This window comes from Triticum aestivum, unplaced genomic scaffold, assembly GCF_018294505.1.
Source record: "Triticum aestivum cultivar Chinese Spring unplaced genomic scaffold, IWGSC CS RefSeq v2.1 scaffold74138, whole genome shotgun sequence".
NCBI classification, from domain to species: Eukaryota; Viridiplantae; Streptophyta; class Magnoliopsida; order Poales; family Poaceae; genus Triticum; species Triticum aestivum.
The window spans coordinates 112,697-136,197 of record NW_025225205.1 but is presented as its reverse complement, the minus strand read 5'-3'; the positions used below and the strand labels follow the sequence as shown (position 1 = coordinate 136,197).

General features: G+C 46.0%; 1 pseudogene; it reads left to right on the top strand.

Annotated features, from left to right (window-relative positions):
- Positions 1-19,382: 19,382 nt before the first annotated feature.
- On the top strand, positions 19,383-21,445 carry LOC123172106 (uncharacterized; annotated as a pseudogene).
- Positions 21,446-23,501: the final 2,056 nt, after the last annotated feature.

Below are 23,501 nucleotides of genomic sequence, written 5' to 3'. Positions count from 1 at the left end.
GTAATCTTTGAGTGAATGTACTCATGTCGTATCTGTAATATGAAAACTAGTTCGTTTGCGCTATATGGCGCTTTGTTGATTTAAAATATTACCTTCTGTGCGGCTGTTTATAAATTTCTGAAAGTAGGCCAGACGTCGGCTTCCGCCCCCACGTAACTAGTACTGGGGTGTTCGTGGAAAACTCAAACACTCTTTATCCAAATTTTTGGTCCTTGAAGGAGGTGTTCGGCACAGCGAACAAGGCAATCGGACTATGCTGCTTTATAACTCTCACTTAGCCATAGAAGTCTACAATTTTAAATTTTGTCGAAGCCCCTAGAATTCGGAAAACCGAATTGGGGCACTATACATGCCTAAATCGGACAAGGTCGATTCCTCGCCTGAAGCGGAAAAAATCTTTAAGGATTTAAGACCTCTCGAACAGCGACCAGCTCTCGCCGCATCATGACGGTGAGTTTTCGGCTTTCTCTACTGAGGTGCTCGTCCGGAAGAACCGGGACACAATTGTAGTAGTTCTCCCTGCGCTATCTTAGCCGATATAATGGAACGTAAGGTAACAAAACAAGGGAGTCGGGCAAACCCAACTATTGACCCAAGACATGATTCAGAGCTGATGCATATAATGCTATAAGTTCGGGTGCCGCACTGTCGAAAGTGTTCGGACTTATCTTGCCATATTATGGGGCACCATAAGAAGCCCCTGGCAAACTGAACGTACCAAAGTGTACATATGCGATATTAAATAAACATTTTTAGGCAAAATGCATGGATAGGAATAATAAGCTGACGCTATATATTTTTTCCCTTTGTTATTTAAATAATACATCCAAGCACATGTGTACAATTAATGCGTTAAGAAGAACAAATAGGACTATTTGACATGTCCTATCTAGGGGCGGGCCGCATGCGGGTATGTAAAACAGGTATAACGATCATTGACAGATACCACCTGGGTATTCCCGTTGTGCGCAAAGCCTTTTGCCTCGTTGGTTTTACCTCCTTTGATGAGTCCGATGATCTGACTCTCTGAAGGGGATGCCCGAAAGTAGGGTCCTGAAAGGGAAAGAAGGTTATTTAAAGTATCGGGTCTTGTCGCGGTTGAACCGCATTGTGGACCGCATCACCGTTGCGCCTCCGCCTATGCCCATGGTATTTTAAGTGCGTAATTGTGTACGCGCGACACAAATGCTGCCTGGATGGGGCTTGGGCGGAGGCCGGACTGCTAGTCATGCTCTTGGCGTGCCTGGCGATCCTGTTGCGGAGTACTCCGGACTCGCTTGACGGAGCTCGGGGTTGTTGTCTCCGAATTGGCGGTCTGCCGGAGAAGGCTGCTTTGTACTTCTTCCGCAAGGGCCGCAATGTGCTCTTCTGTACGGAGAGAGCGGTCTGCGTTTCCATTGACTGTTATAACCCCGCGAGGTCCTGGCATCTTGAGCTTGAGGTATGAATAGTATGGTATCGCATTGAATTGAGCGAATGCGGTTCGTCCGAGCAGTGCATGATAGCCACTACAAAAAGGGACGATATCAAAGATTAACTCCTCACTTCGGAAGTTATCCGGGGATCCGAAGACCACTTCCAGTGTTATGGAGCCCGTACAACGGGCCTCTACTCCTGGAATTACACCTTTGAAGGTGGTTTTGGTGGGCTTGATCCTCGAAGGATCGATGCCCATTTTGCACACCGTGTCCTGGTAAAGCAGGTTCAGGCTACTGCCACTGTCCATAAGGACTCGCGTAAGGTGGAATCCATCGATGATTGGGTCAAGGACCAATGCGGCTGAACCGCCGTGACGGATGCTGGTAGGGTGGTCCCTACGATCAAAAGTGATCAGACAGGCTGACCATGGGTTGAACTTTGGGGCGACTGGCTCCATCGCATAGACGTCCCTTAGTGCTCGCTTTCATTCCCGTTTGGGAATGTGGGTGGCATATATCATGTTTACTGTTTTCACACGAGGAGGAAATTTCTTCTGTCCCCCAGTGTTCGGACGCCGGGGCTCCTCGTCATCGTCGCTATGCAGCCCCTTGTCCTTGTTTTCGGTATCTATCTTGCCGGCCTATTTGAACACCCAGCAATCTCTGTTAGTGTGGTTGGCTGGCTTATCAGGGGGTGCCATGAATTTGGCACGAGCGATCAAGTATGCGGTCCAGACTGGACGATCCCGCATTGTTTCTTTTGAACGGCTTTTTCCGCTGACCGGATTTTTAGCCACTGAATCCGGTGTTAACTGTCGTGTCTTCAGTGTTGTCGCCATTGTTCTGATGCTTATGTCTGTTGCACCATGGCTTGCTGTTATTGCCGCGGACATCTGAAGTGCCGGAGTTTATTGGTGTGGTGCTACTACGAGCCAACAAACTGTCCTCGCCCGCGCAAAAGCGGTTCATGAGTGTTGTGAGGGCGGCCATGGACTTCGGTTTTTCCTGGCCGAGGTGTCGGGCGAGCCACTCGTCGCGGATATTATGGTTAAAGGCCGCAAAGGCTTCGGCGTCCGGATAGTCGATAATTTGGTTCTTTTTAGTTAGGAACCGAGTCCAGAATTTCCTGGCTGACTCTCCGGGCTGTTGGGTAATGTGACTCAAGTCATCAGCATCCGGTGGTCGCATGTAAGTGCCCTGAAAGTTGTCGAGGAACGCGTCCTCCAGGTTTTCCCAACTGCTGATGGAATTTGCCGGCAGGCTATTTAGCCAGTGTCGGGTCGGTTCTTTGAGTTTAAGGGGGAAGATACTTGATGTCATGTAGATCGTCACCGCGGGCCATGTGAATGTGGAGAAGGAAATCTTCGATCCATACCGCGAGGTCTATTGCACTGTCGTATGATTCGATGTTTTCGGGTTTAAACCCTTCTAGGAATTTGTGATCCATTACTTCGTCAGTGAAGCATAGGGGGTGTGCGGCGCCTCTGTGTCGGGCAATGTTGCTGCGCAGTTCTAATAAGTCTGGTCGGCTATGTTCTGCCCGGCTGGACTTGTTGATAGTGTATCCGGCAAGACGATCATCTTCATGTGTTGGGGCATGCCCCCGCGATCCGTAGATCGATCTTGGCTGACCTGCTTTGTTTTCCAGCATATCTCGCAGGTCCTGCCTATTGCCCCGGGCCGTAGTGTATTGGCGTGGAGGTGCAGGCTGATATTCGGGCTGATATGCCGTTTTATTCCGGCCACAAGGTGGCCGGTCAGCCTCGTTCTGTGCTAGTGGTATGGGCTCCTCCTCGAGTTGAGGTAGCAACTTGTGCTTTGGGTGACCTTTTGTGTGGCGCTCGAGTCCATATTCCTTGGCTGCCAGGACCTCAGTCCATCTGTCTGTGAGCAGATCTTGATCAGCTTGGAGCTGCTGCTGCTTCTTTTCAGGCTTCTCGCAGTGGCCATAAGCCGGTGCTTGAAGCGCTCCTGCTCTACGGGATCCTCAGGCACGCCGAATTCATCATCGTCGAGGCTCACCTCATCTTTGGAGGGGGGCATGTAGTTGTCCTCCTCCAAGTATCCTTCTGTCGCCTGTTCGTCTGGGCTAACCTGCCCGTCTTCCTGTTCGGCCTGCTCGAAGGCAGGCTGATCAGGATTGTATTCATCTTCGGCACCATCCAGATTGTTTTCGTCTCCTGTGCCGGTATTGCTGTGGCGGGGCTTGGAGCGGCGCCGATGATGCCCATGCTTTGATTTCTTCTTGAGGGGTTGTCCTCCATTGCTTCGTCGCCATTGGTTTCTTTGGGAGTGTCCACCATATATATATATCATACGAGGAGGAGGTTGTCCAGCGCCCCGTGGGCGGTGGTTCCTGTTCTTCTCCTGCATCGTCGTCCACACCGTCGATGTCTTCAGAGTCAAAGTCAAGCACGTCGGTCAAATCATCGACAGTGGCGATGAAATGGGTGGTGGGTGGGCAACAAATTTCCTCATCGCCTGCCTCCCACTCGAGTCGGACATAGTTCGGCCAAGAGTCTCCTAACAAAGAGAGAGACTTTAATGAACTCAGCATGTCACCAAAGGGCGAGTGCTGGAAGATATCTGCAGCGACGAACTCCATTACCGGAGCCCAACCAGAGTCGGCGGGCTCGGGGGCGCGCAGTCTAGAACCTACAGCCGGACACAAGTCCGGGGGTTCAGAGACACAAACTTCCTTGGGGGTGGAGTCCATGTTCGGCTCTACCGCCGATGAGTATGCGGCCTCCGGGGCGGGATCCATCCGCCCGTCCTCGGATGACACGATCTGCCCGGATTTAGGTCCGGAGCTATTGCAGGTGCGGTATCCCGAGTATTGTTTGGCAGCAGGTCTAAGCCGTGCTCATCGTGACTGTTCGGCGCTCCTGGCGTAGGCCCGAATCCGTCGAAGATCAAGTCTCCGCGGATATCGGCCGTGTAATTCAAGTTTCCGAACCTGACCTGATGGCCAGGGGCGTAGCTGTCGATCTGCTCCAGATGGCCAAGCGAATTGGCCCGCAGTGCGAAGCTACCGAACACGAAGATCTGTCCGAGGAGGAAAGTCTCACCTTGGATTGCGTTGTTGTTGATGATTGAAGGAGCCATCGAGCCTTGGAGCGACGACACAGAGGAACTCTCAATGAAAGCACCAATGTCGGTGTCAAAACCGGCGGATGTCGGGTAGGGGGTCCCGAACTGTGCGTCTAAGGCTAATGGTAATAGGAGGCAGGGGACACGATGTTTTACCCAGGTTCAGGCCCTCTTGATGGAGGTAATACCCTACTTCCTGCTTGATTGATCTTGATGATATGAGTATTACAAGAGGAGATCTACCACGAGATCGTAGAGGCTAAACCCTAGGAGCTAGCATATGATTATGATTGTCCTGTCCCTACGGACTAAACCCTCCGATTTATATAGACACCGGAGGGGGCTAGGGTTATACAGAGTCGGTTACAAAGAAGGAGATCTAACATCCGGATCGCCAAGCTTGTCTTCCACGCAAAGGAGAGTCCCATCCGGACACGGGACGAAGTCTTGAGTCTTGTATCTTCACGGTCCAACAGTCTGGCCAAAGTATATAGTCCAGCTGTCCGGATACCCCCTTATCCAGGAGTCCCTCAGACCCCGACTCAGATGATGGCTGCTGAAAGGTCACACATGCACTTCTTCGGCCCACAGACCGGCTCGGCTTACGGCTTATCCAAGGTATCTCCTTGTGTAGCTTCACTCTCGCTTGTGTGCCTCATTCAGATAAATAAACCTACCTAGCACCGGCTCTTATTTCTCTATGCCTACATAGTGTTTTTGCCAATTCTTATTTATATGGGCCTACATGGAATACAATTCTTATTTGTCTGAACTAGTGAGCATTTCATTCAGTTTGTTTCTATCCATGAGTAACATTTTTTTTGGAACATATGCACATATTTAGGAATCCAGCTACGCTTTGTGCACTTCAACTGAGCTAGGTAATGTTTACTTCAGCTAGCAAGAACCTGTTAGAGGTTGTGATAGATCAAAAGTGAAAGGAGTGGTTCCACGCTTATTATTAAGATAAAGGACAACTCCACACCAATGGTGATAGAGATCTATTTAGAAACCTCCTCATTTTGGTTCTGAAGTTATTTTCCCTTTTTAGTGAAGGAATTGGTTTTGCGGCATTAGTTGAACTTAGTCAAATTATGTGTGTTGTGTATGTAGGTTGGAGCTGAAAACGTAACATGAGCTCTACAACTGGTTGCCTGTACTGAAGAAATGCAGGTTGGTATTTTCATCCCACTACTGTAAAATTTATGTTATTTTGTACAACATTGTATTGATTATTTGGTCTGTTATATTCAACTTCATTTCTCTTCACATTATTGCCACGATAGGTACATATATAGACTGAGGCTTGTGTCTCCTGGGTGCATTTCCTATAAAATTAGCTCTCATCACCATAACAAAGGTATGTATTCCATTCTTATCTTTTTATTTCACTGACATTATGCACATAACCTCTCTGATGAAATGGACAAACGAATATATGTAGTTGATATAAATCATCTTAATGCATAATAGAAGAGTTGGTGGGTTTGGACATGAGCATGATCAATTATTGTGGCCTTGCTGTTTCTTGAAAGATAGTTTGCAAAAAGTTTGTTTTGGTATTGAAAGGTGTGTGCGAGAGTTTGAGAAAAAAACTATTTCTTCACTTATGTTTCAACTCCGGTGAGGCATATTTGTACAGGTAGTGAAAATATGGTGCTTATTATTCTTTCGCAGATTTGAATATTTTGATAATAGAATGTGGGTCTAGCCAGGTGCTGTGGTTCCTTCTATTTCAAGGGAAATGATATATGTGTGGTTTCTTTGCTTTACATAAGATGCATTATGTGATGTCTTCATCTTGGTAACATGTGGGAAGATGTGATACATTCTTCATGTTTCTGGATTTAGTGCAGGTTCGAGGGTGTAAATTTACCTGATATATTGTTGATGGGGATTGAGTATTGTAGTGACATATCTGAATTTTAATGATCTATCTGCTACCAGGTACTGTACTCGCCACAAATTTTGTGTGTGTGATTTAGCTCATTTAACTGCATGTTAATTTGATAACAAACCTCATGCTGCTACATATTTCTTTGTATAATACATACAAATTATTGATATGGTATTTGAACAATGAATAATAGATGTAATTATCCTGTATGGCAAATCTACTACTGTTATTCTCATATGGTGAATCTAAATACTTCTTTGTATCTTAGTCATGAAAGTCCAAAAGCAAATTTCCATTGGTCTCATTAATTAGTGGTCCGATTAAATCGTACCCTCTTACCTCGCATGTAAAAAGAGAAGGTAAGAGGGACCATGTTAAAATGTGTCATAGAGTACATCTTGCATCTATGAAATATCATGCTCATTGTACCTCAAAGTTGCTAATGTTTTTCCTTTCACGTACAGTTCCTCTCCTCTTGTCCCCGTTTCTCCAATGAAAACTGTACTTTAGGCCAAATGCTGAAGCCTTTATCTTCTTAATGCTTCGTTTTATTTGTGTTAACATGTATTCCTCATGTTTGAGTATTTGTTATAGTGTTGAGCATATGCTCATTCATATTGCAGGACAATATGTTATAAATCATTCTCTTGCAGCTTTTGGGTGATCCACTTATTTTGTCAGCGATGTAAGCAGAAGATATACCATATAATATTTCATAATGCAAAGTTATCCGGATTGGGTATGTTTATATAGTTATCACCTTCTGTCCAAATTTGTGGAGATAAGATGGAAACTAAATGGATGTCTGAAATGATTGGTGCCAAACTCTTCTCCATCATTTTTGATCCAATTCATATTTTTCATCAATGGCCTTCATTGTTGAGTCAGTCAACATGCTATACGTTTTATTCGGCTAGGTTTGCTAGATGCTCATTGATCTCTGCAAAGTCGTATTATGACCATCAGTTCTTATTCAGTTGATTGTACAAATAGCTTCATGTTGTCATGGTTTCTTGGTGTCGTGTTATTAAAGATGTGGCAGCAAGCTTCCAGTAGTTTATGCTCTACAGGATAGGAGATGCCATTCTATAATGACATTTTAGCTGCACTCCATAGAGTAAGTAGGCAGTTAATTCGCCAGGGCTCTAAGAGCAATCAAGATAATAGGTCCGGATAAGTGTACATCAGCTACCATAGCTAGAGGTAAATCATCTCTTGTTACTATTTTGTAATCAACTTAAGCATATTGTTTTTCCAAGTGAGTGTGAGGGTGTAGGCATTAGTAAATTACAGATGGTCTATAACTTCAGATTGTAGGAATGCGTTGCAGTTTGCACATAAGTACAAATAAATATATTTTTATTAGATCTTTCAAGCATATGGAGTGTTCGACAATTTGTAATGACACTTACCAAATGTGTTATTTAGGACTCCTGTATTTGCTGAACCATGAGTCTTTTCTTTTCTACAGAACATCAAAATTCATTCTCCTCTTTGACTGTATGATATACGTTTTGAGTTCTTAATTGTTTATTGTATTTATTTTGTAGTATGATCACTTGGTACTTGTTGATTATCTCATATTTAAAGATGTAGGTGTGCGTTGTGCCCAGTATCTATTACAGCCTATTAGTAGCTTCCACATTTGTTTTCTGATACAATCAAATGATAGACATGTGTAGGCTCCCCAATGTGATGTCTATGTCTCTGTTCTCATATGTTTACGACTGGTATCCGGGTGCTGGGATGCTTTTGTCGATGATTCCGTTTACGAGGCACAAAAACAAAAATTCAGCTGTAAAAGGCAAAGAACCTTGAAAATATAAATAGTTGCACGGGTCGCTCAATGAAGGCACTAAGTTAGGTTCCTCTCTTGACAAGGAAAGGAAGACCAAATAACATCTTAATTTGAGTGCCAAAGTATGTCTCCTTTCGTTAAAGTGAACTTTGAAAGATCTTCATAAGAAAGATTTATTCTGTTACAATCCAAAGCCTCTCCTTAAAAGGTCCGTGACCATGATGCTCTTTCCCTCGCTTAGTTCAGTGATATATTGCTTTGCTTCTACTTTTGCCTATTTCATTCAACTACCTTTTACTCAAAATGACCATATAGATAATTTTTACAGCTTGGCCGGATTTAAGGAGATGTGCCCGGTACTGAAACAATTAAGTTGTGCCTGGTGACACGCCACCATTTCTGTGGTTGAATATTTGGTAATCAGATACTATAATTTCCTTTGTTGTGTACATGTGTATATTGGTTCGCACAATTCATTTGGTAACTAAAACTTTTAATTAGTACTCCATTTTATGATCTGGTGGACCATTTGAATCGGCTTTGTGGCATCAGGCTGCAGACAATCATGACATTATAGGACTTGCGCTACACCAAAAGTGAAGCATTGTTGATATTTTCTGGGTACCTTCTTCACTTAGCAGAAGTGATACTGGTTTAGTGGAAATTTACATTCTTTCACTTTGTCTTCATACCTTGCTTTTGCTATATATTATTGGTCTGAAGAATAAAAATGTCGTCATTAAAAACCAAACAAATAAACTAGATCCTTGTTTAGTAGTAAGGCACCAGCCATTGCTAAGATTTAGGTTTGACAAATAATGTACAGGAAGGCTTTTCATCTCACAAGAGTAGCACAAATAAACTATATATCATCTAGGATACTGATATGTCTCCAACGTATCTATAATTTTTGATTGTTCTATGCTATTATATTACCCCTTTTGGATGTTTATGGGCTTTATTTTACACATTTATATCATATTTGGGACTAACCTATTAACTGGAGGCCCAGTCCATATTGTTGTTTTATTGCATGTTTCAGTATTTCGAAGAAAAAGAATATCAAACGGAGTCCAAACGGAATGAAACCTTCGGTAGCGTGATTTTTGGAAAGATTATGATCCAGGAGACTTGGAGTGCAAGCCGGGAGGTCATCGAGGAGGCCACAAGACAGGGGGCGTGCCCACCCCTTGGGCGCGCCCTACCCTCTCGTGGGCCCCTCGAGGCTCCCCCGACCGACTTCTTTCGCCTATATAAGCCTACGTACCCTAAAAACATCGGATACGAAGATAGATCGGGAGTTCCGCCGCCGCAAGCCACTATAGCCACCAAAAACCTCTCGGGAGCCCGTTCAGGCACCCTGCCGGAGGGGGGATCCCTTGTCGGTTGCCATCTTCATCATCCCGGCGCTCTCCATGACGAGGAGGGAGTAGTTCACCCGCGGGGCTGAGGGTATGTACCAGTAGCTATGTGTTTGATCTCTCTCTCTCTCTCTCTCTCTCTCTCGTGTTCTCTCTATGGCACGATCTTGATGTATCGCGAGCTTTGCTATTATAGTCGGATCTTATGATGTTTCTCCCCCTCTACTCTCTTGTGATGAATTGAGTTTCCCTCTTGAAGTTATCTTATCAGATTGAGTCTTTGATTTGAGAACACTTGATGTATGTCTTGCCATGTTTATCTGTGGTGACAATGGGATATCACGTGCCACTTGATGTATGTTTTGGTGACCAACTTCCGGGTTCTGCCCATGAACATATGCATAGGGGTTGGCACACATTTTCGTCTTGACTCTCCGGTAGAAGCTTTGGGGCGCTCTTTGAAGTACTTTGTGTTGGTTGAATAGATGAATGTGAGATTGTGTGATGCATATCATATAATCATGCCCACGGATACTTGAGGTGACAATGGAGTATCTAGGTGACATTAGGGTATTGGTTGATTTGTATCTTAAGGTGTTATTCTAGTACGAACTCTTGAATAGATTGATCCGAAAGAATAACTTTGAGGTGGTTTCGTACCCTACCATAATCTCTTCGTTTGTTCTCTGCTATTAGTGGCTTTGGAGTGACTCTTTATTGCATGTTGATGGATTGTTATATGATCTATCTATGTTATTATTGTTGAGAGAACTTGCACTAGTGAAACTATGAACCCTAGGCCTTGTTTCCTATCATTGCAATACCGTTTACGCTCACTTTTATCATTAGTTACCTTGCTGTTTTTATTATTTCAGATTACAAAAACCTTTATCTATCATCCATATTGCACTTGTATCACTATCTCTTCGCCGAACTAGTGCACCTATACAATTTACCATTGTATTGGGTGTGTTGGGGACACAAGAAACTCTTTGTTGTTTGGTTGCAGGGTTGTTTGAGAGATTCCATCTTCATCCTACGCCTCCCACGGATTGATAAACCTTAGGTCATCCACTTGAGGGAAATTTGCTACTATCCTACAAACCTGTGCACTTGCAGGCCCAACAACGTCTACAAGAAGAAGGTTGCGTAGTAGACATCAAGCTCTTTTCTGGCGTCGTTGCCGGGGAGGTGAGTCCTTGAAAGTATATCTTTAGATCTTGCAATCGAATCTTTTTTTCTTGTTTTATCACTAGTTTAGTTTATGAAATAAAACTACAAAAAAATGGAGTTAAGTTTGTCTCATATGCTTCATCTTTTTAATATCTTTCATGAGAATGATGGAAAGGAAAATTGTGCTCAAGTGCTAGAAGAAGAATGCATTAAAATGCTTGGTACTAGACCTTTGTATAATGAGCATGATTGCAATGTTGTTAGTATGAATTCCTTCAATATCCATGATGCTAATGATATGCAAAGCCACAAGCTTGGGGAAGCTATGTTTGATGAAGATGATATTTTTTGTCCCCCATGTTTTGATGAGCAAATTTATTATGATGAAAGCATGCCTCCTATTTATGATGATTATATTGATGAAAGTGGGTTTGGAAGAGTGTCAACTTTAGGAAGTAGTGATCCCACTATTTTGGAGGATGTTGAATCTTATTGTGATGAACATGAAAGTGGATTTGGAGGAGTGTCAACTTTATTTAGTGATGATTCCACTATTTCGGAAGAGGTTCCAATTGATTATGAGAACAAAGTTGCTATCTATGATGATTATTGTGATGACTTGTATGCTATTAGGAATAATGATAACCATGAAACTTGTCATCATGATTTTAGTTTTCAATTGGATTATGCCTCACATGATAATTATTTTGTTGAGTTTGCTCCCACTACTATTCATGAGAAGAATTTTGCTTATGTGGAGAGCAGTAGATTTTCTATGCTTGTAGCTCATGAAAATAATGCTTTAGGTGCTGGTTATATTGTTGAATTCATGCATGATGCTACTGAACATTATTATGAGGGAGGAATATATGCTTGTAGGAATTGCAATAATATCAAGTTTCCTCTCTATGTGCTTAAAATCTTGAAGTTATGCTTGTTTAGCCTTCCTATGCTAGTTGATTATTGTTCCCATAAGTTGTTTGCTCACAAAATCCCTATGCATAGGAAGTGGGTTAGACTTAAATGTTCTAGTCATATGCTTCATGATGCTCCCGTTATGTTTCAATTCTTATCTTTTACGTGAGCATCATTGTCATCATCATGCCTAGCTAGAAAGGCATTAAAGAAAAGCGCTTGTTGGGAGACAACCCAATATCTATCCTTACTGTTTTTGTGTGTATACATGATTATGCTACTGTAGTAATCATGTTTTATAGCTTTTGTTTCAATAAAGTGCCAAGTAAGACCTTTATGATAGCTTACGGTGATAGTTGTGTTGATCCTGCTGAGAATCAGAAACTTTTGCAACCAGTAAATTAGTTTTCTTAATTCATAGAAACGTGATTCTGATCTGATTCTTTTTGCTCTGGATTGGTGCGCACATTTCTAGGACTTCCTAATTTGGTAGGACTTTTGGAGTTCCATAAGTATATGTTTGATACAGATTACTACAGACTGTTCTGTTTTTGACAGATTCTGTTTTCTATGTATTGTTTGCTTATTTTGATGAATCTGTGAGTAGTATCGGAGGGTATGAACCATAGATAAGTTGGAATACAGTAGATATTACACCAATATGAATTTCGAATGAGTGCACTACAGGACCTAAGTGGTGGTTTTATTTTCTTATACTAACGGAGCTTACGAGTTTTCTGTTGAGTTTTGTGTTGTGAAGTTTTCAAGTTTTGGGTAAAGATTCGATGGACTATGCAATAAGGAGTGGCAAGAGAGTAATATTTGGGATGCCCAAGGCACCCCAAGGTAATATTCAAGGACAACCAAGAGCCTAAGCTTGGGGATGCCCCAGAAGGCATCCCTTCCTTCGTCTTCGTCTATCGGTAACTTTACTTGGAGTTATATTTTTATTCACCACATGATATGTGTTTTACTTGGAGCGTCATTTTATCTTGTTAGTATTTGCTTGCTGTTATTTAGATTTATGTATTGAATCTTTATTTTGAATAAAAATGTCAAGGATAGCCTTTACCATGCTTATTTTGCTAGTATACATGTTGCTGTTTGAAAACAGAAAGTTTATCGCTGTTGCGAAAATTCCCTAGAAAATTCAGAGAATGGTATAATGTTGAAACCTTTTGCATAATAAGCTCTGATAAAGTTACTATAGTGGTAATTTTATTTCATAATTTTTGGAGTTAGGGAAGTATGATGAATCTTGCATTCTTTACAGACTATACTGTTTTGACAGATTGCTGTTATGGTTGCATTGTTTGCATATGTTTGCTTGTTTAATGATTCTATTTGAGGATAGGTGTGTTAAATATGCAGAGGAATTTAGTATGCAATGTTGAATAATAATTTTAGTGATTTGTTACAGTAGGAAATGATAAGGTTTTGCATTGGTTTATACTAACCTATCTCACGAGTTCTTGTTGAGTTTGTTGTGGATGAAGCTTTTGAGAAATAGAGAAACCATGATATGAGAGAAACTAAGGAGACACAAAAGTTCAAGCTTGGGGGGCACCCTAGAGACACACAAGTTGATCTACGGATCGTTCCTTAGATGTGTGTGGTGCCCCCCTCCACCATATTCCACCTCGGTCATATCGTCGCGGAGTTTAGGCGAAGCCCTGCGCCGGTAGAACATCATCATCGTCACCACGCCGTCGTGCTGACAGAACTCATCCCCGACGCTTTGCTGGATTGGAGCCCGGGGATCGTCATCGAGCTGAACGTGTGCTGAACTCGGAGGTGCCGTACGTTCGGTACTTGGATCGGTCGGATCGTGAAGACGTACAACTACATCAACCGCGTTGTCATAACGCTTCCGCTTACGGTCTACGAGGGTACGTGGACAATACTCTCCCCTCTCGTTGCTATGCCATCACCATGATCTTGCGTGTGCGTAGGAAATTTTTTGAAATTACTACGTTCCCCAACACAACTGACCCCACAACTTATGCATGGAGCCGCCACTATTTGCAGCAACTCAGTCTCGATCATCCGATCGACAACCACCTCCTACTATGGGCCCTTCTAGCCAGATCCATGTCGAAAATGATGCCCCGAATAGGCAACAAACTATTGAGCACCACCACCATCCCATCCTACAAGGCACATATAAATGGGTTCTCCTAGCGCATATCGAGTAAGAAGGCAACAAATGCAACCCCGATGCCTCTTGCAGGTACAACAATTGTCGGCTCCAAAGTGAGTTGCACTGTGTGAGGCGTAGATAGTGTGGAGGTGGAAATTGAAGCGATCCAACAAGGAATGGAATATGCTACCGACTGCAAAAAAAACACAACCTATCATCTGAGTGGAATATGCTCTAAGATGCACATGCTATGAACTATTCTTTAGAGTGTGTTTTCTAAACACCTATGCACCAATACCCTTCTTGTGTTGTGAATCATACTAGTCCACTATTGTCACTTCATAGAAAACCTCTTTTTTGTTCTCAAACAACTCAACATATTGAGTTTTCCAATCAATACATCCAATCGTTTTTCAGTGAAACAATTTCAGCTGACAGCAATAAAAGCCACATATGGTGGTTTTAAAAGAAACCAAACTCAAAAGAGCCTTTTATTGCAGTAGGTTTCGATCTGTAGAGAAAACACATTCATAAATTACTTAGACGGTTTCTTCTATTCAACCACCTCGGACAATAGCAGGAAGGAAACATAACTACAAGAAAAAAACATATGCATAAATTACTTAGGTTGTTTCTTCTATACAACCGCAAGGATAGTACCAGGCAAAAACACGTCTATAAGGAAACAACCTCCTCATATTAAAATCCTAGCCTCATCTTCAACCTTACCTCTCTCCGTTTGCTGCCACTGAACCATGCTAGTGTTACACCACCACCACTAAGCCTAGTTCACTACTAGGGAAAAGCCTAGCAGCAACGCGAGTTTTGGGCCTATCAGTAGCGCGGGCAGGAGCGCTACTGATAAGGCGCTACAGCTAATGCTTAGCAATAGCGCGTCTGGACCCACGCTACTGCTAAATTGACTTAGTAGTAGCGCTTCTTCAGAAAATCGCTACTGGTAATTAGTAGTAGCGCTTCTCCTCTCCCGCGCTACTATTATTATTTAGTATTTTATTTCTTTTCTATTTCATGTTGTATTCATACACCTTTACACAAGTTTTTATACAACAGGAATTTAGAGATTGTTTTTAAATCATAATGAGTTATTACATCATGGGGTGAAAGAACCGTGGACTAGTTTCAAGTGGATGTCCATCCACTTGAAACTAATCCACGGTTCTTTCACCCAATGATATAATATCATCATCATCATCATCATATCATTAACAACTTATCATCATAATACATCATTGTCATATAACACCTCCTCAAGATCATCGTTTTCATCATTAACATCACATAGCACCTCCTCAAGATCATCATTATCAACTCTAACACATTACCACATAATAAATATATTGTACCTCATAGGACCTATTATATTCGATTAAGACCTACTACATTTTCTAAGGTAAAATAGCAAAAAAACAAGATAGCCCCTGACTTTCCATTATGGAGAATGGAGATTAGCCTGTCTCCAATTCTTGCCTTTCGCTGAATGTTACTTCCAAGAACCTCCTTGTGAATGTCCATACATTTCTTCCATTCTTTGATGAACATGTGTTCACGGGTTTTAGAAATCCTATATGCACAGGTGAGCTCCGTAGATTTACCTGGCAGTATGTTCAGAACTGAGAGGCGACCATGCAGAGACATCAGATGAGGCACACAATCCATTGGGAGTTTCTGTTGAAAAACATAATAATAACTTCGTAGTTAGCAATTATGTACTAGTTTTAGAAGTATGCAAAAGATGCACGGATGTCGTAATAGTAAAAAATCTTACCAGGGTATCTTCAGAGAAGTTATCGTGGTTCAACACATGCACTAGTAGCACGTATTCACCATAATTTGGAGGAGTTCGATAATAGTCATTGTAATTCTCAAGAAGAGTACAAAATGCGATCAGATGATTTTTCTCATTATACGTTAATTTGGTGCCATCGGTGTAGTGGGTTTTATCTACCATCTTCCGCACAGTCTTTGAAGAATCAAAATAAGCTGTCAATGAAAATAAGCTATCAACTATTTTGAAATAAACAATATAAATTAGTTAATAACTATGTTTGAGAAACTCACATAGCGGTACAATCGGAAGCGTATCAATAAGGACCCAAATGTCCATATTGTCTTCCTCGATGTCAGGATCACCAAGATCCATGGTGACAATCATACCCTCATAAAAACCATACATTTTGCAAAGTGATTCCCAATTTTGGCAACCAAAATGGGTTACGCTCTGAGCATTGCACAGATTTACTTCAAAATCCATATCATGATGGGTCCTTAGGTGTATTTTCTTTGTTTCGAAATTTTCATGGTCTTCAAAACCCATCCTCTCCAAGACATAGCGTCTTGCATGGAATGGGATAAGCTAGTCGAATTGTAAAATATGAAAATTAGACGTTGAAATAGTTGAAGTCATGCTTAACTACGAAAAAAACACTTGTCGTTGTTGCGTACCGTTTCACAATCGAAGGTCTCCTCGAGCTTAATGCTGAAGCGCCGATCTTCGTCCAGCCGAACGAACCTGTCGCACATACCTCGATCGTCGTGGCACCAGCTACATTCCCCAGGGAGATTGTCATCGTCCGAGTATGACATTTCCTACAATCATAATTCAAAGATTAAACTTGTACATATTCTAGCACAAGTCATCTTGGACGTTCGCGTTCCTACAATCCCTCCTGAACGCGTTGGCATCATCTTGGACGTTCGCGTTCCTGAGCACCACCAGATGGCGATGGCTTCGCTACACAGCCCTGTGCAACCAGATATGGGACAGGCTACGGAGCGCGGTTGTGTGGCTTCACCATCTTGTCAAGGGAGGTGCTGCCGGTGGTAGTAGGTACAAGTCAAGAAGGTGGTCATACAACATCAGGCAGTACAACTTGTTGCACTTCTGCACGCGCCCCACCGACACGCTGCTCACCAGCCCTCTGCTCAGTAGGCTGGCCAGGGTGCTGGGACTCAACGAGTGGTGGAACAGGAAGCACTACTCGGCGACCGTCGAGATGACCGATCCGATCAGGCGCCGTATCTCTGTGTACATTTCCCGGCTGTACACCAAGGAGAAGTTCTACACTCGCATGCGGGGGAAGAAGTGGGGTGAGTACCCACTAGACCGTCGCGGGCTTTATTTTGGCGTCCTGAAGGACTCCCTCGGTGTCGAGTTCCAAGAGGGCATCATCATCTGGCACATCGCCACCGAGGTCTTCCTCACCAAGAGTGAGAAAGTCAAGGCCGTGGACACCGCGCCTGACGTGCATGCCATTAGGGTGATGTCTGACTACATGATGTTCCTCCTGGTGGAACGTCCCTACATGCTGCCGGGCCAGCCCCAGAAAAGGTTGTACCAACGGACCTGCGAGAGGCTGTTCACCATGCAATCCGCTGATCGTAGGTCCCCGAGCCGTGCACGTGTCGTCAAGGATCTGTTCCGGATGCGCGATGCCCCACACTCCAGCATTTCTAGGGTCGCGGAGAGGGAGGAGCTCGCCAACAACTTGTACGATGAATACGAGAACAAGGAATTCAACCACCTTGCTCCTCGTCTCACTCACATGGCTCGACTCGCCAAGGAGCTGCTGGAGAAGGAGAAGGATGGCACGGTAGACTCTCTGGGGCTTGTCCTTGACGTGTGGATGGACATTCTCGTCTACGCCAGTAACAAGTGCAGCAGGGAGTTCCATGCCCAGAAGCTCAACAGCGGTGGCGAGCTGACCACCATCGTGTGGCTTATGTCAGAATATATCTATCATGCATCGGTTTCCCAAAGAGATGATGTAGTATAATTCATTAATGTCATACATGTAAACATGTTAACATCATGGAACTGAATGTGTTGTCTTTAGCGGAGCGGCATGGGCAATACCCTAGCCACCGCGACTCATGTCCTGGTCCTCCTCCCTCGCTCCATTAGCCACCACCAGAGGACGTCGGCAACCGAAGCTCGCTTGGTTAGCAATGGTGCCGGAGACTGGTTCTCTCTGATGGTGTGATGGCTACCCTGATAGTCGCGGCTCATGACTGGAGGCCACCCCAACCCTAACTCAACCCCCCTCCCGCCCGTGCTTCTCCTGGCCGCCGCTGCCGGCGAATGCGCCGGCGACAGTGGGCCCCATGCCTAAGGTAGCGAGCTTAGAGCATCTCCAGCCGCGCCCCCAATAGGCCCCCGTAGGCGAATTTTTAGCGCCGGTGGCCGAAAATCGGCACAGTCGCGCCCCCAGGACCTCATTTACGCCGATTTGGGCCAAGTCCAGAGCTGGCGATCCCGCCCCGAACCCAAGCGCCCGGGTGTCGCCTGGGGGCACCGGCAGAAGCGAAAAGGGGCGTGGGGCTGCTCTGTCAGCGGGAGGAGGCCCTTTTCCCACCGTTTCCTCCCGCTTCCCCCCTCGGCTTCCCTCTCATTCTCCATTCCTCCCGCCAAACTCCGCCACCTCCCTTCCAAGCCGGCCGCCATGCCGCCGAAGAAGTACGTGATCCCCCGTGCCACGACGAATCCCATCGCCGCCGCCATCGCCCAGCCGAAGCAGAGGAAGCAGAGGGCGCCGTCGTCCAAGCCCCCGGGCATGACCAACGCCGACTGGAAGGCGAAAGTGCAGCGCCGAGAGGCCGTCACTGCCGATAGGTGCAATAGGGCCAAGAAGGCCAGGGAGAGGGCGGCTCGCGGTGGAGCAGGCGGAGCGCTCGGCTGCCGAACAAGCCGAGGCGGCTCGCGAGGGGATGATGAATCCACCCGGCAGCCACGGCCCGCCTGCGCCCTGGAGCCAGCAAAGCGTCGGATCTCTGGTCGGCTTCTCGTCGTCGCCGCACCCATGGAGCACGCCGCCGCCGGGCTATGCCAACGGCGACGTCCACGACGGTTTCAACCCCAACATCACCTTCCCCCATCGCCGCACCCACGAGAAGCTCAGGGCGTGGTTCTTGGCGGAGCGCGGCCTCATCCTGAACCATAGTATATATTTTTGATCCTGCCAGCTTAGCAATAAGTTCGGGTTGATCCATCTCCATCTACATCTATAAAGCAGGAAGCTTCCTTATCCCTTTCTTAAGAAGCAGATCCAACGAACTTCTGATCAACTTGGCATGTCACTGGTTAGTGTGTAGTGCCACCCACTGGCCACTGCTCCTCTGTGCCGTTTTCCACCGTTAAATTTCTGCTTCGCCGCCCCCTCGTCTCAGCGACAAGATCCACTGGTCTCAGAATTCGAAGCCGCGGCACTGCTCCTGCCCGGCCGGTATGTAATTATGCATACACATCGGTTGTCGACTCTATTTGATCGTGAGCATTAGTTACATAAGTACATTTTCTAGGAGTATGTCTTTTTTGCTGTGCGTGTAAAAATTCACATGTATGATCTGCGAAGTATAATTGTGCAATTGTAGAGGATATATAGTATGATAGTTAGAGACTTGGGAAACAATAGGGGAATTCCAACAATGGGCAACTGAAAATTAACAAACATGGACAAAATCAATGTGTTTATTGTTCATGATTTTGTGGATTCTTTTGGTTTATTTCTAACTGTATATATCCGAAGTTCTGAACAAAAACCGTGAAAAATCATCCAGAAGAGGAGCAATCGCTATGGCTACAGGGCCGCTGGAACTGTGGAGCCACCAGTCGATGCAGATCCTGGTCCTCCTCAGCCTCGGGCTCCAGCTCGTCCTGTTCGTCTTCGCTGGGGTCCGCCGGCGTGAAGCCCTCTTGCCAAGGTTCTTTCTGTGGCTAGCTTACCTCATGGCCGACTCCACCGTCGTGTACGCCGTTGGCCACATGTCATTCAGCAGCGCCGTGCGGCCCGTGCGTGAGCACCAGGCCACCAGCTCGTTGCGTTCTGGGCGCCGTTCCTGCTTCTGCACCTCGGCGGCCCGGATAACATCACCGCGTACGCATTCCAGGACAACCAGCTCTGGCTCCGCCACCTCCAGATCCTCGTCGTGCAGGTCCTTGAAGCAGCCTACGTCCTCTACAAGCACATCGCCTTCGCCGGCGGCGGGGAGAACGGGGACTTGCTTCGGATCGCCTCCTTCCTGATGTTTGCGGTAGGCGTCGACAAGTACGGCGAGAGGACGTGGGCGCTCAAGTGCAGCACCCTGGAGAGCATCCGCGCCTCCATCAAGACGCAGCCGCCGGCCATACACAATCATTTCCACCCTCAGGACCATGCCACGGATGAGGAGTTCCACTTGCGACGAGCACACACGCTGTTCCACGTCTGCAAGTTCACCATCGTCGATTCATCGGTGGTCGAGCTTGAGGATGACTCCATTTACGGACTGCAGGTGTACACCAGGAAGTTTTTACAAGGCGTCGAGCTGTGGACGCTGATGGAGATCGAGCTCTCCCTCATGTACGACCTGCTCTACACCAAGGCGGCCGTGGTCCACACCTTCTTCGGCTACCTCGTCCGCGTCGTCTCGCCTCTTACCGTAACCACCTCGCTGCTCCTGTTCCAGTTCAACTCCAAGGACGGCCACACCAGAGTCGTGATCACAATCACATACGTCCTGCTGGGTGGCGCCGTGTTCATGGAGACGACGTCGCTCCTGAACGCGTTGGCATCGTCTTGGATGTTCGCGTTCCTGAGCGCCACCAGATGGAGCTGGCTCCGGTACACCACTCTGTGCAACGAGAGATGGGACAGGCTCCGGCACGCAGTTGTGTGGCTTCACCATCTCGTCCAGGGTGATAGCTGGTACAAGTCAAGAAGGTGGTCCTACACCATCGGGCAGTACAACTTGCTGCACTTCTGCACGCGCCCCGCCGACACGCTGCTCACTGGCCCTCTTCTCGGTAGGCTGGCCAGGGTGCTGGGACTCAACGAGTGGTGGAACAGGAAGCACTACTCGGCAACCGTGGAGATGACCGATCCGATCAGGCGTCGTATCTCTGTGTACATGAGCCGGCTGTACACCAAGGGGAAGTTCAACACTGGCATGCTGAGGAAGAAGTGGGGCGAGTATCCTCTAGACCGCCGTGGACTACTTTACCACAAAGGCGTCCTCGAGGACTGCCTCGGCGTCGAGTTCCAGGAGGGCATCATCATCTGGCACATCGCCACCGAGGTGTTCCTCACCAAGAGCGAAAGAGCCAAGGCTGGGGACGCCGCGCCTGACGTGCATACCATCAGGGTCATGTCCGACTACATGATGTTCCTCCTGGTGGAACGTCCCTACATGCTGCCGGGCCAGTCCCAAAAAAGGTTGTACGAACGGACCTGCGAGAGGCTGGTCACCATGGGATCGGCTCATCCTAGGTACCCTAGCCGTAAATGCGTCTTCAAGGACCTGTTCCGTCTACATGATGCCCCGCATTCCAGTATTTCTAGGGTCGCCGAGAGGGAGGAGCTCGTCAACAAATTGTACCATGAGTACAAGAACAGGGAGATCAATCCCCTTGCTCCTCGTCTCGCTCACATGGCTCGGCTCGCCAAGGAGCTGCTAGAGAAGGAGAAGGATGGCACGGTCGACTCCTTGGAGCTTGTCCTTGACGTGTGGATGGACATTCTCGTCTACGCCAGCAACAAGTGCACCAGGGAGTCCCATGCCCAGAAGCTCAACAGTGGTGGTGAGGTGACGACCGTCTTGTGGCTTATGGCAGAATACATCTACCAAGCATCGATTTCCCAAAGAGACGATGTAGTATAATTCATTAAGCCATGCATGTAAGCATGTTACCATCATGTGAAAAGAACATGGATGTAACTCGGTCGCGTCGTCCTCAGGGGAGCGGCATGGGTAGCCACCGCCCATGTCCCCGCCCTCCTCTCTCGCTCCCATCACCACTACACGTGCACGGATGTAGTCGGGCACGTGTAGTGACAAGTGTTTGGATCATGGACATATACATCAACTTCGTTTGGGTCAGTAGCTGCTCGACGTGGATTATTGTTGCTCTTTTCTTTTCCTTCTTTTTTCTCCGCCTAGACATAGCTTCGGCCTTGTATTACTTTGATGTTAGGTGTTGTCTTTCTTTGTGTGCGCGCATTGATGTTAGCTATGTGCATCTGTGTTATCCGGAGGACGGGCATCACTCATTGTGTTTAATTTGTATCCTCTTTATGCCACATTATGAGTCAAAACAAATGCCGACATAGCGACGTGGTCACAGCCAGGCGCCGGTGGCTGCCTCGCCCGGCCCAAGCATGGTCGCCTTCTGCTTGCTCGTGTTGTCCTCGTCGTCGGGCGGTTTCTCCTAGCTTGGTCTCGTACATGACAGTATCATGCTATGGTGAAGCTTGGTTCTTCCAGCGGTCCCTCTTGCATTGCCTTTAGCTATCTCTGCTCATGAACTGTGGCGGACATGTACTGGAATCCTCTCAGGTGATTCCACCTTCAGGGCTCAGTCTGGTTTTCAGTTCTCCTGTTTGTGAATCTGGGGAGGATCTGTAGCCGGCGTTCACAAGCCCGACTCTTCTAGGAGGTCTTGCACCCATGTCTTTGGGGATGAACTATTGCTCTGCCATCCTTTTGCTTGCATGCGTGCAGCACTTCCTGTTGTGTTTGGTGGAAATTAATCAGCACCACTATGTAGATCCTAGCTGTTACTTTGTCAGTCTTTAATCTCTTCTAATTCTTGGCAACCTTAGTCTGAGATCTTGTATCATGCTAGTTTCATTTTTCAATGAGAAATGGAGCCGGGGAGGTTGCCTCGATGTTCATCTTAAAAAAAATCACTGCTCACCGCCAACCCTTAGAGTATCAGTAATCATGATAAAGCTAGTAGGATACAACTTGCTAAATAAAGTGTATACGTTTAGTTCATTCTATACATGTTTTCCTGTCTTTTATTCTTCTCTCTCAGCTAACTGAATAGCTCACTACAGATTTTTATTTGTTTCCTTCTCATGTTTTCCTTTTTCTTTTTTCTCTTCCTCCGGCCTCAGCCTTCAGATCTGAGTCAGACGTCTGCCCCTCTCCATTGTTTCGTTAGCACATGCCTGAGACTATATTTATCTACCCATCGGCCAATCACCTGATTCCGAATTTTGTATTGTGCATCGCTACCAAACTATGCAAGATACAAGGACGCATGGTAACAGCCGTAAGAGCAACTCCAAGGCGGCGACCCATTTCGTCCGCTTGTTTTTGTTTAAATTACGGCGGACAAAAACGCCGGCCCAACGCGCCGATCTAAATCTAAAGCGCGTCCTCCAGTCGTCCGCGCCGATGCATTTCAGACCAAGCACACAATACATCAAGCATGCCTGGGCTGCGGCACAACCTGGCCCAAAGAAAAAGAGAGAAATAAAAGAAGAATAAATATGCCAACACCGGCTGATCAGAGAAAACAAAGAAGACTGAAGCCGCTGCACCCACTGAAGAAGTCTCACCGCGGTCCTAGCACTCCAAAGCACCGCGTACCGACCCCGGACTCGTCCGGGCAGCAGAGGTGTATCCACATTCACAAGTCTTCCAGGGTTAGATTTTTCAATTTTCACATCACTTCAGTAAGTTGTATGTTATATTTATCTCATGTTTATTATAAATCTAGCCAGGATCTCGTGCAAGGTGGTGGCGTTGTCTGGCGCCGTGGTGGCAGGTTAGACAAGGTTGATGCATCAGTTCCTGCTCTGGAGATGGACCGATGAAAGATGGCGGCGGCAGACTCTGAGAGTGCGCGGTCCGGTGTGTGACCCAGTCTTGGTATGGGCTGGGCTGGGGCATCTGGCTTTAGAAATTAGGCTTTGATGCGATGTCTGGT